Source organism: Pseudophryne corroboree, chromosome 9 (genome assembly GCF_028390025.1).
Source record: "Pseudophryne corroboree isolate aPseCor3 chromosome 9, aPseCor3.hap2, whole genome shotgun sequence".
Taxonomy (NCBI): Eukaryota; Metazoa; Chordata; class Amphibia; order Anura; family Myobatrachidae; genus Pseudophryne; species Pseudophryne corroboree.
In genome coordinates this window covers 311204512-311215953 of record NC_086452.1, presented here as the reverse complement: position 1 = coordinate 311215953, position 11442 = coordinate 311204512, and the positions used below count along the sequence as shown (strand labels likewise).

Sequence of the window (11442 nt, the reverse complement as noted above, 5' to 3'; positions counted from 1 at the left end):
AAGTGAGCGGCACAAACACCTGGCCCATCTAGGAGTGGCACTGCAGTTACAGACAGGATGTCCGTTCCTGTACCCCCGATTTAGCGTGGCTGCGTTTGATGGGGTGGCTGTTGAAATTGCTCTCTTGAGAAGAGAGGACATTCCAGAAACGGTTATACCAACCATTTTACGTGCTAAGAAGCCAGTCACAGCAGCACGTTACCACAGAATTTGGCATGCTTATATAGGTTGGTCTGACGCTCAGAGTTTTCAGACATCATCATTCAGGTTATCCCGTCTTTTGCTATTTTTACAGACGGGGTTAGATGGAGGACTATGGTTGTCTACACTAAAGGTGCAGGTTTCTGCCTTATCAATTTACTTTCAAAGACGTTTGGACTTTTTGCCAACAGTTCACACTTGCCTGCAAGGTGTTCTCAGAGTTCAATCTCCATTTATACCACCTTGGGATATGAATCTGGTTTTAGATTTTTTGCAATGTTTAGTTTTTTTAACCCTTACAACAAGTGGATGTTAAGTTTCTCACTTGGAAAACAGTGTTTCTTTTAGCCTTAGCCTCAGCAAGGCGAGTGTCAGAGTTGGGTGCCTTGTCACGCAAGCCACCATATCTGATGTTTCATGATAGAGCGGAGCTTCGGACGAATCCCGCTTTTCTACCAAATGTAGTATCTTCTTTTCACATCGATCAACCAATTGTAGTCCTTGTGTTATCAGAAGTTACAGGGACTCCAGCTACTTTGGATGTGGTATGCGCACTACGCATGTTTAGCCCGAACGTCATCCGTACGTAAAATGGATACTTTGTTTATTTTGTATGATACAGTCAAATTGGGTAGGCCAGCTTCCAAGCAGACCTTGGCCAGATAGAGTAAGCTGACCATACGTCAGGCGTATTTTCATGCTAGTCGACAACCGCCGGCATCAGTTTCAGCTCATTCCACATGTTCAGTGGGAACATCATGGGCAGCAAGTCGTGGAGCGACTACAACGCAACTTTGCAGTGCGGCAACATGGTCTTCAGTGCACACGTTTGTGCGCTTTTACAAGTTTGATACATTTGCGGCATTAGCATCTAGCTTTGGCCGCCTGGTGTTACAGGTGCCAAACAGCTCTCCCGCCCAAGGGAGAAACTTTGGTACATCCCAAGAATACTCCAGTGACCCCTAGTGGATGAAAAAGAAAATAGGATTTTGGTCCTTACCAGGTAAATCCTTTTCTTTGAATCCATAGGGGTCACTGGACGCCTGCCCAGAGCAGTTTCACCTGGTTTGTGGTTAGTTCAGTGGACTTTATGGTAGCACATTCTCTCTGACTTGTTCAATGCTAGGAGGTGATTAGTTATTGTTGTGTCAACTTTATAGTTGTCCGTTATGTTTTGTGTCAACTTCATTGTTGTCAGTTATATTATAATGCTTTATGTAATTCTACATGTAGCTTCTCTCTATCACTCCTATTCGGCTCAGTAAAAAACACTGAGGGATCTTGGGAGTATGGAGAGGGTATAGGCTTACGAATTTAAATATTTAAATGTATATCCCAAGAGTACTCCAGTGACCCCTATGGATTCAAAGAAAAGGATTTACCTGGTAAGTACCAAAATCCTATTTTTCAATTTGCAGTGTTTGATCACTTAATTGTTCAATCACATTTCGATTCCTTAGGTTTTGTTTTTTTTACTTTAGAGGAAAAAAAAAACCCCTTTGTTTGTTTGCTAACCAGCAATCGCTACGCACATGTACGACATGCTGCCTGATGCTGGCGTTGCGAATCATTGCTATGCGAATGAAATGCTCCTCTGCAATGCAGAATAGTAACCACCTCTTTTTGTGCACTGTTGCACTTTTTGTGTAGTCATGCGAAATAGGCGTGTTCTTGTGTATAATCGCACATATGCATTGCGTTCTCATCAACCTATTGGGCTGCGTGTGAATGCATACAGCAGCGATCAGGTCTGAATTAGGCCTTTGGTTGGTACATGAGGAAGCAGTGCTGCAAAGTTGGACAATGTCCCCCACACACACCTTCTAGAACCCCTGGCATTCTACTTTCTGCCACTAAGTGAAATAGTCCGATGTTCTGGCCTCATCAACCACTGCTATGCAGTTGATTCTCAACTGTACATGTTCTTTGCTCCAGGTACTGAGAACATAACGGCAGTCCAGGAGTGACATTTGGTTGCGACTGAATCCTGATAAAACAGTGGTACTTATGATACAGTAGGTGTTCACTGGCAGAGAACAAGACTGCAACTTTGGCAACCAACTGTAAATATGCTTGGGAGTTTGGCACTGCAAAATACTATGTTTGGAATTTAGGAATTCTCCTAGAATTGGCTTGACAGACATTGGGTGTCAGCCATGATCAAATCTCATTCTTTCATCGATGAACATAGCCAGAATCAAGCACTTGATTGCACCAGATGATAGAAGAATAGAAAATAGAAGTTTAGTAGCCTCACGCTTGGACTACTACAATGACTTCCATCACACGCCTCCTAGTCTTGGACCATTTAAACATTATGTGCTTGTGGCCGCGGCATCACGCAATTGTGTCATGCCGTGTACATGTAGCAGCGGTATCAGTAGGGGAGGCGCATGCGCAGCAGGACATCGGGGTATTTTTTACAAAAAATACCCAGATGATGTTGCGAAGAGGCATCGCAGGGACAGAGCTTGACCGCAAACTCTGTCCCTGCATGCGATAATAGATACATTCCATCAATGTAATCAATTATCGAAGTGCGAGTTTGGACGATTTTTATCACATGACATCCACATCCAAGATGCGGATGGTGATAAATAGGCCCTCAAGTCTGTTTTTCTCTCTTTTCAACATAAAATAGGATTTTAATTATCTACCGGTAAATCCTTTTCTCGTTGTCCGTAGAGGATGCTTGGGTCCACATTAGTACTATGGGGTATAGACAGGTCCACTAGGAGCCACTGGCACTTATGCACAGATCACTCAACCAAACTCTTCCAAAATAGACTTGTAACCAGGGCCAGATTAAGGCTGGTGGGGGCCCACGGGTAATGAAGTTGTGGAGGCCCCCACTGCTACAATTGTTGCCAAACACCCCTGAACAGACCCCCACCCCTGTGTGCTGCACAACTGTTAACAAACACACAGACACACAGACCTACCTACCTGGACCGTTATGGGCCCGATATCAATAACAATGTTTGTGAATATATACTGTACATACCGGTACACATAAGAATATACACCTGAACCTGGCGAGTTATCAGAAGCAGATGCGCACAGCAGATCATGAGCATCATGGTCGCCAGCACAAGCGAACCATTTGTGATTGCTTGTTAGCAAATGCACCACTGACATGAATTGGTGCTTTATCATTGCTCTGGTCTTTGTCTGTGTGTTTAGGTACCTTTGGTTTTATGTAGTAGAGGATGGTTGGGAATGTAGTATTTGGTGGGGTAGTTGAATAGTGTGGAATAGGGCATGGGTTTTAGTAATCAGTTACTGTGTAAGAGGATGTGATGGGAAGCATGGCATTGTAGGAACGACTGAAAGTGAATGAATTATTAAGCAAGTGTTTCAGTGAAGATGCAATTGGTATGTAATAAATCACTGTGATTGAATACATAGTGAGATCTGTAAACAGTGGAGAAGGTGAAACAAAGCAGGATTGTGATGGAATCAAATTTAGTAGTGTGTGTGCAATTAGACTGACAAAGATAATAACAATGAAAAAAAGGGGGTGATAGAGTCTGCACAGGATCTCTCAATCTGAAAGCTTCCTAATTTGTTTGATATAGGATAAACCTATAGCTATCACGTTAACCAACATATGGCCATGTAATTGAGTGATTCATAACAGGCACTAGGTTGGTGGTGCTCCCAGAGGTAGTTCAGTGAACTAGTACTGAAAAATTGTATGGTTCCTGTATAGTACAGGAGCCAAAGAAGAAAAGAAGAAAGACTACACTTTTGTAGTATATTGTGTAATATTATAGTATTTAAAATATAACTTTTATTAATATTCCTCAAAAAATAGGGGGCTATAAGGCAAAAATGGAACTGAAAAATGATAAAGATACTATATGTTTATCAAAAGGTTAATCCATCCGATTTAAATATAGTTGATTGTACAAGGTAATACAAATCAAACTGACTGGCTCCATTAAGCAAAAATATATGTCTCTCTATTGTTAGAAGAACTATGATCAAAATTTGAATGATATTAAGGTTATCTTCTTCTGAAAAGATGAAATATACCTATAATAAATAACACTGACAATGTTCTAGAAGAGAAAAGTATTTCTCTATCTAACAAAGCTGGGCTCACCCTGTTAATTGGTGAGAATCTGCTTCCATAAGCTGAAGTAGATAAGGTGAGTATTAACAAATACTTTGGCTCCAGGTCTTATTATTTTCTGTAGGATAAAAATACCTGCAGTACCAAGTATTCTCTGGTGGTCTCCCAACCAGGTACTGACCTGGCCCACAGTGCTTGGCTTCCAAGATCAGACGAGGTTGGGCATACTCAGTGTGGTTTGACCGCAGGTGAATATATCCTGCTTTATAATGCCCGGAACCAAGTATTGTGTACTGGAAGTTTCAGGAACTCTTTAAGTCCAGATATTAGTAGCACAAAAATGTGTGTTTGATAATATTGGAGAGGACAAATTAGAGATGAGTCCTGACCCAGAGTTCGGTTTACTGTCAAGCCTGATGCTGTCCCATTATTGCCATGTTTCTCAAATATTTCAGATCAAAATATTGTATATACGTGAAAAGTCACATGAGTATCTGAGAAACTTGGTGCAAAAAACAGATATGCAGTTATTGCGGAGATATTGAAAGGGATGAGGCATCAGACATAAAGATGATATCCCACTGTTAGATGCAGGGGTAAAATACCCTCAAAGATGACAAAATATGAAATGAGTCCTGAACCAAAGTTCGGTTTTACTGACAAGCCTGACGTTGTCCCATTGTTGTCATGTTTCACAAGTATTTCAGATCAAAATAATGTATATAATTGAAAAGTCACAATGGTATCTGAAAAAACTTGGTGCAACAAACAGATATGCAATTATTGCGGAGATATTGAAAATAATGCGGCTTCAGACATGAAGTGATATCCTACTGTTAGGTGGAGGGGTAAAGTACCCCCCTTGGTCAGTGGGGACCGTCACTCGAGATCTGTAATGGAGGGTAAGTCCAGCAGAGAGACGCGCCGGTGTCCGCGGTCCGTCGACCGGAAGTTCGGAAACCGGAACCGAAAGTGACGACGTGCGTTTCGCTCGGGGAGCTTGCTCAAGGAATGCCTGCTCCCTGGTCCTCTGTTGCTAATTTATAAGGACCTGATGGGTCCTAATGATTGAATAATTGATTGCTGTAATCATAGATTAAATAATTAAATGCTCTAAGTTATTTATTTTTCAAAGATAATAACAAGACAACATAAATAAATTGAAACAAGCGAATATGATTTATTACCAATTATTTCTCTTATGTCTTAGAGGATGCTGAGGTCCACATTAGTACCATGGGGTATAGATGGGTCCACTAGGAGCCACTGGTGCTTCAAGAGTTTGAGAGAGTGGGCTGGCTCCTCCCTCTATGCCCCTCCTACCAGACTCAGTCTAGAAACTGTGCCCGAGGAGACGGACAACTTCGAGAGAAGGATTTTACACAGATAGCGGCGAGATTCACACCAGCTCACACACAAGGCAAACCAAGCTAACTAGCTTGAAACTCAGCAACAGCTGAAAAACATTACTTAACCAAGTAACAACACAGTACTTAACTAAGAACAAAGCTGTAATGAATCAAGTAACCACCGCAGGATAACGTAGCGTTGGGCGGGCGCCCAGCATCCTCTATGGACTACGAGAAAAGGATTTACCGGTAGGTAATTAAAATCCTATTTTCTCTTACATCCTAGAGGATGCTGGGGTCCACATTAGTACCATGGGGATGCACCAAAGCTCCCAGAATGGGAGGGAGAGCACGGAGGCTCCTGCAGCACTGATTGATCAAACTTAAGGTCCTCAGAGGCCAAAGTATCGAACTTGTAGAACTTAGCAAACGTCTTTGACCCTGATCAAGTAGCCGCTCAGCAAAGTTGTAAAGCCGAGACACCCCGGGGCAGCCGCCCAGGAAGAACACACCTTACGAGTAGAGTGGGCCTTAACAGACGTAGGACATGACAATCCTGCCGTAGAATACGCATGCTGGATAGTGAACCTGATCCAGTGAGAGATTGTCTCCTTAGAAGCAGGACACCCAATTTTCTTGGGATCATACAGGACAAACAGAGAGTCCAATTTTCTGTTACGAGCAGTCCTCTTCACATAGATTATCAGAGCCCTTACAACATCTAAGGACTTTGATGAAATTGAGGAGCCAGTAGCAACTGGCACCACAATAGGTTGGTTGATATGAAAATCCGACACAACCTTCAGAAGGAACTGCTGACGTGTCCGGAGCTCAGCTCTTTCTTCATGGAAGATCAAGTAGGGTCTTTTACATAACAAAGCCCCCAACTCTGACACGCGTCAAGTAGAAGCTAAGGCCAACAAAGTGACCTCAACCTCCTGTAGAGGCTCAAACCAATCCGATTTGAGGAACTGCAACACCACGTTAAGATCCCAGGGCGCCGTAGGCGGTACAAAGGGAGGTTGGATGTGCAGAACTCCCTTAAAAATAGTCTGAACTTCAGGGAGGGCAGCCAATTGTTTCTGGATGAAAATGGATAAGGCCAAAATCTGGACCTTCACCGGATCCCAACCTCAGGCCCATATCCACACCTGCTTGAAAGAAGAGGAGAAACCGTCCCAGTTGAAACTCCACCGTGGGAAATTTCTTGGACTCACGCCAAGATACATATTGTTTCCAAATACGATGGAAATGTTTAGACTTTACTCCTTTTCTAGCCTGTATCAGGGTAGGAATAACCTTGTTCAGAATGCCCTTCCGAGCTAATATCTGGCGTTCAACCTCCATGCCATCAAACGTAGCCACGGTAAGTCTTGATAAGCGAATGGCCCCTGCTGTAGCAGATCCTCCCGAAGAGGAAGAGGCCTCGGATCCTCCAGCAGTAGATCCAGAAGATCCGCGTACCAAGCCCTCCTTGGCCAGTCTGGAGCAATGAGGATTGCCTGAACTCTTGTTCTCCTTATGAATTTTAGAATTCTTGGAATTAGTGGAAGTGGAGGAAACACGTACACCGACTGGAACACCCATGGGGTCACTGGGGAGTCCACCGCCACGGCTTGCAGGTCCCTTGACCTGGAACAATACCTTTGAAGCTTCTTGTTGAGATGAGAGGCCATCATGTCTATTTAAAGTACACCCCAAAGATCTGTTATCTCCGTGAACACCTCTGGATGGAGTCCCCACTCCCCTGGATAGAGATCGTGTCTGCTGAGGAAGTCCGCTTTCCAGTTATTTACTCATAGAATGAAGATTGCTGACAGTGCCAATGCGTGTTTTTCTTCCCAGAGGATGATTCTTGTTACCTCTGACATTGCAGCTCTGCTCTTTGTTCCGCCCTGTCGGTTTATGTAGGCCACCATCGTTACATTGTCCGACTGCACCTGAATGGCTCGATCTCGCAGAAGATGAGCCGCTTGGAGAAAACCATTGTAGATGGCTCTTAGTTCCAGAATGTTTATTGGAAGACTGGATTCCAGACTTGACCACCTTACTTGGAAGGTTTCCCCTGAGTAACTGCGCCCCAGCCCCGGACACTTGCATCCGTGGTTAGGAGGACCTAGTCCTGAATTCCGAACCTACGGCCCTCCAGAAGGTGAGGTAATTGCAGCCACCATAGGAGTGAAATCCTTGCTTTCGGCAACAGATGTATCCTCTGGTGCATGTGTAGATGAGATCCCGACCACTTGTCCAGGAGATCCAGCTGGAAGGACCGAGCATGAAAACTTCCATACTGTAGAGCCTCATAAAAGGCAACATCTTCCCCAGAAGGTGAATGCACTGATGAACCGATACCCGGGCAGGCTTCAGGATTCCCCGGACCATAGTTTGAATCACCAGTGCTTTCTCCTCTGGCAGAAATACCCTCTGCACTTCTGTGTCGAGGATCATTCCCAGAAAAGACAATCTCCTTGTCAGCTCCAAATGTGACTTTGGAAAGTTCAGGATCCAACCGTGTTCCCTGAGCAGATGAGTCGTGAGAACAATGGACTGCAACAGCGTCTCCCTGAACAATGCCTTTATTAGCAACTCGTCCAGATATGGGATTGTATTCACCCCCTGCCTGCGGAGGAGAACCATCATCTCCGCCATCACCTTGGTGAACACCCTCAGTGCCGTGGAGAGACCGAATGGCAGTGCTTGGAACTGAAAATGACTGTCTAACAGTGCAAATCGGAGATAAGCCTGATGCGGTGGCCAAATCGGAATGTGGAGGTACACATCCTTGGTATCCAGGGATACCAGGAATTCCCCCTCCTCCAGACCTGAGATCACTGCCCTCAGATACTCCATTTTTAACTTGAACTCCCTCAGAAAGGGGTTTAGCGATTTCAAGTTCAAAATGGGCCTGACCGAACCATACGGTTTCGGTACCACAAAAAGGTTCGAATAATAACCTTTGTTTTGCAGATGAGGTGGAACTGGTACAAAGACCTGTGACTCTACCATCTTTTGGATGGCTTCCTGTAGGACAGCCCTGTCTGCCAGCAAAGCTGGCAAGCCTGATTTGAAGAACCGGTGAGGCGGGAGTTCTTGAAACTCCAGCCTGTACCCCTGGGACACAATATCCTGCACCCAGGGGTCCAGGCCAGACGACACCCAGACGTGGCTGAAACATCTGAGCCTCACCCCCACCGGCCCGACCTCCAGGCCGTGCGGCCCACCATCATGCTGAGGATTTTGACGTACCCGAAGCAGGTTTCTGTTCCTGGGAACCCGCAGTAGCAGGTTTTTGGGATTATGCCCGACCCCCTCTAAAGAAGGTGTTAGACAGCTTGGTCTTTCTGGCTTTAGCAGTCCGAAAGGACTGTGACGCAGCTGAAGAAAAAGGTTTCTTTGTAGCAGACGCAGCTGAGGGAAGAAAAGGTGACTTACCCGCGGTTGCCGTGGAAATCCACGCATCCAACGCTCCCCAAAGAGAGCCTGACTTGTGTAGGGTAGGTTCTCCACACCTCTCCTGGATTCTGCGTCGGCAGACCACTGGCGCAGCCAAAGTCCTCTGCGAGCTGAGACAGACATGGAAGATATCCCTGCAGCCATCGAACCCATGTCTTTCATGGATTCCACCATAAATCCTGCAGAATCCTGTATGTTACGTAAAAACAATTCAACGTCACTTTTAGCCATTGTATCCGAATCCTCAAGTAACATGCCTGACCACTTTACTATAGCATTAGAAATCCATGCACAGTATGGACGTAGTATCGCCCCTGAAGCCGTATATACGGATTTGAGCGTAGTGTCAATTTTGCGATCAGCCGGTTCTTTTAACGCGGTAGATACTGGAACAGGTAAAACTACCTTTTTTGAGAGTCTGGAAACAGATGCGTCAACTATGGGTGGGTTTTCCCATTTCTTTCTATCCTCCTCAGGAAAAGGAAAAGCAACCAGAACCTTTCTAGGGATCTGGAATTTTTTCTCCGGGTTTTCCCAGGATTTTTCAAATATAGCGTTTAATTCTTTAGACACAGGGAAGGTTAGCAAGGCTTTCTTATTGTCAGTGAAGTAAGCCTCCTCAACCTGCTCAGGTGTTGTGTCAGCAATATTCAACACATCTCTAATGGCCTCAATCATCAACTGCACCCCTTTTGCAAGAGATGCCGCCCCCTGCAGCACATCCCCATCACCGTCTGCCGTTGTCAGAATCGGTATCCATGTCATCTTGCATAATATTGGCAAGAGCACGTTTTTGAGAGTGTATGTTAGGGGGCCCTGATGGAACAGAACCGGACCAAACTGCCATAGAGTTCTGTAAAACCTGAGTTGCAGTCTCATTCTGTGCAACCCTATTAGAAATCTGAGAAATCATACCCTTAAGAGAGGCTAACCACTCAGGCTCCCTTGCAGGGATGTGCGCTAAAACAGTGCAATCCTGATTACATGGAATGGGATCATCCTGAGAGGTATTATCCTCTGCAGCATACGACACAGAGTCCCTAGACATGGCTTTTTGGAGACAACAAACACTGCACACCCAAGGATACCAAGAGAGCCACAGAGATTGGAGCCAACCAACACACAGCGCTTTTAAAATATAGGGAAGCCCCTACCCAGCGCTTACTGTGCACCTTAATAGGCTACACAGTACACATATATAGCCCCGCCCCCCCCCCTTCTACAACCCCTTGGTACCGTACAAGATAGCTGGAGTTGGCTTGGAGGGACAGCTCTCCCTGTCAGCACTTCTGCAGGCAGGAAAATGTCGCTGAACGCTGCTGGGTCTGCTCTGAGGAGAAGCCCCGCCCCCTTTCATGGCACTGCTTCCCACTCTCCTGTAGTTTATACTGGCCTGAGTAATTGTGCTGGCAGCGATCCTGGACCCTGACAGGTTTGCTGGACAGTGTAGGGTGTAGGTGCTGGCTCAGGGTGCCCCTCACAGCACCGCACCATGTACCGCTGAACCCCGGAGCGCAGTTAGTACTGTGCTCCCTACCCTGTTGCCGCCATCTTCACACCAGCTCCCCAATTGCCAGGGGTGCCGGTGACTAACTCGCCACTGAAGTCTTCTGGCTCTGTAAGGGGGTGGCGACATGCTACTGGGGTGAGCGATCCCCTGTGGCGGTGAACGTTCAATCCCCTCAGGAGCTCAGTGTCCTGTCAGCGGAGATAGTGGCTCAGACTCCTCAGGGCGGACACTACTCCCCTCTTAGTCCCTTGAAGCAGGGAGGCTGTTGCCAGCAGCCTCCATGTGCCTAAATTCTAAAAAAAAACTAAAAAACTAAAAGAACTCCTATGGAGCTCCACTAGCTGTGACCAGCTCCTCCGGGCACATTTTCTAAACTGAGTCTGGTAGGAGGGGCATAGAGGGAGGAGCCAGCCAACACTCTCAAACTCTTAAAGTGCCAGTGGCTCCTAGTGGACCCATCTATACCCCATGGTACTAATGTGGACCTCCGCATCCTCTAAGACATAAGAGAAATAATTGGTAATAAATCATATTTGCTTGTTTCAATTTATTTATGTTATCTTGTTATTATCTTTGTCAGTCTAATTGCACACACACTACTAAATTTGATTCCATCACAATCCTGCTTTGTTTCACCTTCTCCACTGTTTACAGATCTCACTATGTATTCAATCATAGTGATTTATTACATACCAATTGCATCTTCACTGAAACACTTGCTTAATAATTCATTCACTTTCAGTCGTTCCTAGTACCATGCCATGCGTCCTATCACATCCTTTTACACAGTAACTGATTACTAAAACCCATGCCCTATTCCACACTAAATACTACCCCACCAAATACTACAT

General features: G+C 45.3%; 1 pseudogene; it reads right to left on the bottom strand.

Annotated features, from left to right (window-relative positions):
* Positions 1 to 4411: 4411 nt before the first annotated feature.
* On the bottom strand, positions 4412 to 4529 carry LOC134964655 (5S ribosomal RNA; annotated as a pseudogene).
* Positions 4530 to 11442: the final 6913 nt, after the last annotated feature.